This window comes from Hippichthys cyanospilos, unplaced genomic scaffold (genome assembly GCF_059441005.1).
Source record: "Hippichthys cyanospilos isolate Australia breed blue-spotted pipefish unplaced genomic scaffold, RoL_Hcya_1.0 HiC_scaffold_70, whole genome shotgun sequence".
NCBI lineage: Eukaryota > Metazoa > Chordata > Actinopteri > Syngnathiformes > Syngnathidae > Hippichthys > Hippichthys cyanospilos.
This window is the reverse complement of record NW_028283426.1, coordinates 105,001-110,000: the sequence shown is the minus strand read 5'-3', so window position 1 is coordinate 110,000 and position 5,000 is coordinate 105,001.

The window sequence follows — 5,000 nt, the reverse complement described above, 5'->3', positions numbered from 1 at the left end:
TGAAGTCAGGCCGAGTGTCCTGGTTCCCTGGAGCGGCCAAATATTAGGCAAAAAGCCGGTGTCCGCCCGGTTCCCCAAACGCCCCTGGTCGCCCAACTCAGGGGAGAAGTGCTGAAGTCAGGCCGAGTTGCCTGGTTCCCTGGAGCGGCCAAATATTAGGCAAAGTGCCGCTGTCCGCCCGGTTCTCGGGCCGGCTGTAAAAACGACTAAGTCCAACTTCAGGCTGGGAAGTGGCAAACTGAGGCCGAGTGTCCTGGTTCCCAAAATCGGCCAAATATTAGGCAAAGTGCCGGTGTCCGCCCGGTTCCCCAAACGCCCCTGGTCGCCCAACTCAGGGGCAGAAGTGCTGAAATGAGGCCGAGTTGCCTGGTTCCCTAAAGCGGCCAAAAAAAGAGCAAAGTGCCGGTGTCCGCCCGGTTCCCCAAACGCCCCTGGTCGCCCAACTCAGGGGAGAAGTGCTGAAATGAGGCCGAGTTGCCTGGTTCCCTAAAGCGGCCAAATATTAGGCAAAGTGCCGCTGTCCGCCCGGTTCCCCAAACGCCCCTGGTCGCCCAACTCAGGGGCAGAAGTGCTGAAATGAGGCCGAGTTGCCTGGTTCCCTAAAGCGGCCAAAAAAAGAGCAAAGTGCCGGTGTCCGCCCGGTTCCCCAAACGCCCCTGGTCGCCCAACTCAGGGGAGAAGTGCTGAAATGAGGCCGAGTTGCCTGGTTCCCTAAAGCGGCCAAATATTAGGCAAAGTGCCGCTGTCCGCCCGGTTCCCCAAACGCCCCTGGTCGCCCAACTCAGGGGCAGAAGTGCTGAAATGAGGCCGAGTTGCCTGGTTCCCTAAAGCGGCCAAAAAAAGAGCAAAGTGCCGGTGTCCGCCCGGTTCCCCAAACGCCCCTGGTCGCCCAACTCAGGGGAGAAGTGCTGAAATGAGGCCGAGTTGCCTGGTTCCCAAAATCGGCCAAATATTAGGCAAAGTGCCGGTGTCCGCCCGGTTCCCCAAACGCCCCTGGTCGCCCAACTCAGGGGCAGAAGTGCTGAAATGAGGCCGAGTTGCCTGGTTCCCTAAAGCGGCCAAAAAAAGAGCAAAGTGCCGGTGTCCGCCCGGTTCCCCAAACGCCCCTGGTCGCCCAACTCAGGGGCAGAAGTGCTGAAGTCAGGCCGAGCGTCCTGGTTCCCTGGAGCGGCCAAATATTAGGCAAAGTGCCGCTGTCCGCCCGGTTCCCCAAACGCCCCTGGTCGCCCAACTCAGGGGAGAAGTGCTGAAATGAGGCCGAGTTGCCTGGTTCCCTAAAGCGGCCAAATATTAGGCAAAGTGCCGGTGTCCGCCCGGTTCCCCAAACGCCCCTGGTCGCCCAACTCAGGGGAGAAGTGCTGAAATGAGGCCGAGTTGCCTGGTTCCCAAAATCGGCCAAATATTAGGCAAAGTGCCGCTGTCCGCCCGGTTCCCCAAACGCCCCTGGTCGCCCAACTCAGGGGAGAAGTGCTGAAGTCAGGCCGAGTTGCCTGGTTCCCTGAAACGGCCAAATATTAGGCAAAGTGCCGCTGTCCGCCCGGTTCCTCACACGCCCCTGGTCGCCCAACTTACCGGCAGAAGTGCTGAAGTCAGGCCGACCTGCCTGGTTCCCTGGAGCGGCCAAATATCAGGCAAAGTGCCGCTGTCCGCCCGGTTCCCCAAACGCCCCTGGTCGCCCAACTGACCGGCAGAAGTGCTGAAATGAGGCCGACCTGCCTGGTTCCCCGGAGCGGCCAAATATTAGGCAAAGTGCCGCTGTCCGCCCGGTTCCCCAAACGCCCCTGGTCGCCCAACTCAGGGGAGAAGTGCTGAAGTCAGGCCGAGTTGCCTGGTTCCCTGAAACGGCCAAATATTAGGCAAAGTGCCGCTGTCCGCCCGGTTCCTCACACGCCCCTGGTCGCCCAACTTACCGGCAGAAGTGCTGAAGTCAGGCCGACCTGCCTGGTTCCCTGGAGCGGCCAAATATTAGGCAAAGTGCCGGTGTCCGCCCGGTTCCTTAAACGCCCCTGGTCGCCCAACTGACCGGCAGAAGTGCTGAAATGAGGCCGACCTGCCTGGTTCCCTGGAGCGGCCAAATATTAGGCAAAGTGCCGCTGTCCGCCCGGTTCCCCAAACGCCCCTGGTCGCCCAACTCAGGGGAGAAGTGCTGAAATGAGGCCGAGTGTCCTGGTTCCCAAAATCGGCCAAATATTAGGCAAAGTGCCGGTGTCCGCCCGGTTCCCCAAACGCCCCTGGTCGCCCAACTCAGGGGCAGAAGTGCTGAAATGAGGCCGAGTTGCCTGGTTCCCCAAAGCGGGCAAAAAAAGAGCAAAGTGCCGGTGTCCGCCCGGTTCCCCAAACGCCCCTGGTCGCCCAACTCAGGGGCAGAAGTGCAGGAATGAGGCCGACCTGCCTGGTTCCCTGGAGCGGCTAAAAATTAGGCAAAGTGCCGGTGTCAAACGCCCCTGGTCGCCCAGCCCAAAAAATGACAAAGTCCCACAAACGCCCCTGGTCGCCCAGCCCAAAAAATGACAAAGTCCCACAAACGCCCCTGGTCGCCCAGCCGAAAAAATGACTAAGTGCCAACAGCGCCCCTGGTCGCCCAAACACTAAACGCCCCTGGTCGCCCAGCCGAAAAAATGACTAAGTGCCAACGGCGCCCCTGGTCGCCCAGCCGAAAAAATGACTAAGTGCCAACAGCGCCCCTGGTCGCCCAAACACTAAACGCCCCTGGTCGCCCAGCCGAAAAAATGACTAAGTGCCAACGGCGCCCCTGGTCGCCCAGGATTAAAAAATGACAAAGTCACACTTCAGGCCGACTTGTGCTGAGCAGAGGCCGGCGCTCCTGGTTCCCTGGAGCGGCCAAATTAAAGGCAATGTCCCGGTGTCATCCCGGTCCCTCAAACGCCCCTGGTCGCCCAGGATTAAAATATGACAAAGTCACACTTCAGGCCGACTTGTGCTGAGCAGAGGCCGGCGCTCCTGGTTCCCTGGAGCGGCCAAATTAAAGGCAATGTCCCGGTGTCATCCCGGTCCCTCAAACGCCCCTGGTCGCCCAGGATTAAAATATGACAAAGTCACACTTCAGGCCGACTTGTGCTGAGCAGAGGCCGGCGCTCCTGGTTCCCTGGAGCGGCCAAATTAAAGGCAATGTCCCGGTGTCATCCCGGTCCCTCAAACGCCCCTGGTCGCCCAGGATTAAAATATGACAAAGTCACACTTCAGGCCGACTTGTGCTGAGCAGAGGCCGGCGCTCCTGGTTCCCTGGAGCGGCCAAATTAAAGGCAAAGTGCCGGTGTCAGCCCGGTCCCTCAAACGCCCCTGGTCGCCCAGGATTAAAATATGACAAAGTCCCACTTCAGGCCGACTTGTGCTGAGCAGAGGCCGGCGTTCCTGGTTCCCTGGAGCGGCCAAATTAAAGGCAAAGTGCCGGTGTCATCCCGGTCCCTCAAACGCCCCTGGTCGCCCAGGATTAAAATATGACAAAGTCCCACTTCAGGCCGACTTGTGCTGAGCAGAGGCCGGCGTTCCTGGTTCCCTGGAGCGGCCGAATTAAAGGCAAAGTCCCGGTGTCAGCCCGGTCCCACAAACGCCCCTGGTCGCCCAGCCACACGGCGCCCCTGGTCGCCCATCCACAAAAACGGCAAAGTGTCAAAAATGCCCCTGGTCGCCCAGCCAATAAACGCCCCTGGTCGCCCATTCATAAAAACGGCAAAGTGTCAAAAATGCCCCTGGTCGCCCAGCCACTAGCCGCCCCTGGTCGCCCATCCATAAAAACGGCAAAGTGTCAAAAATGCCCCTGGTCGCCCAGCAAACAAACGCCCCTGGTCGCCCATCCATAAAAACGGCAAAGTGTCAAAAATGCCCCTGGTCGCCCAGCAAACAAACGCCCCTGGTCGCCCATCCATAAAAACGGCAAAGTGTCAAAAATGCCCCTGGTCGCCCAGCAAACAAACGCCCCTGGTCGCCCATCCATAAAAACGGCAAAGTGTCAAAAATGCCCCTGGTCGCCCAGCAAACAAACGCCCCTGGTCGCCCATCCATAAAAACGGCAAAGTGTCAAAAATGCCCCTGGTCGCCCAGCAAACAAACGCCCCTGGTCGCCCATCCATAAAAACGGCAAAGTGTCAAAAATGCCCCTGGTCGCCCAGCAAACAAACGCCCCTGGTCGCCCATCCATAAAAACGGCAAAGTGTCAAAAATGCCCCTGGTCGCCCAGCAAACAAACGCCCCTGGTCGCCCATCCATAAAAACGGCAAAGTGTCAAAAATGCCCCTGGTCGCCCAGCAAACAAACGCCCCTGGTCGCCCAGCCGAAAAAATGACTAAGTGCAAACAGCGCCCCTGGTCGCCCAAACACTCAACGCCCCTGGTCGCCCAGCCGAAAAAATGACTAAGTGCCAACGGCGCCCCTGGTCGCCCAAACACTCAACGCCCCTGGTCGCCCAGCCTTAAAAATGACTAAGTGCAAACGGCGCCCCTGGTCGCCCAGCCGAAAAAATGACAAAGTGCCAACAGCGCCCCTGGTCGCCCAACCGAAAAAATGACTAAGTGCCCGCATCTTTTGCGTTGACCCCCCACCTCTACCCTCAAACCAAAAAGATGCGGAGGTTTGACCCAGATCTCCAAAACACTATCGGCACATATATAGGGAACAGCATTTTAAGAGCTTTTGGAGCCGAAAATATGACAAAGTCCCACTTTTTCGAAAATATGACAAAGTCCCACTTTTCGAAAATATGACAAAGTCCCACTTTTTCGAAAATATGGCAAAGTCCCACTTTTCTGAAAATATGACAGAGTGCCACTTTTATCACAAATGAGTGCCTGGCTCCCCGGCAATGTGAAACACGAACACGGACTGGAGAAGCGGGCGGCTTTGCCGCTCGCCGCGGCCTCGCTCCGGAAGGGGGGGGGGGGGCCGCTTATGAAACACGAACACGGACTGGAGAAGCGGGCGGCGTTGCCGCTCGCCGCGGCCTCGCTCCGGGTGGGGGGGGGCCGCTAATGAAACACGAACAC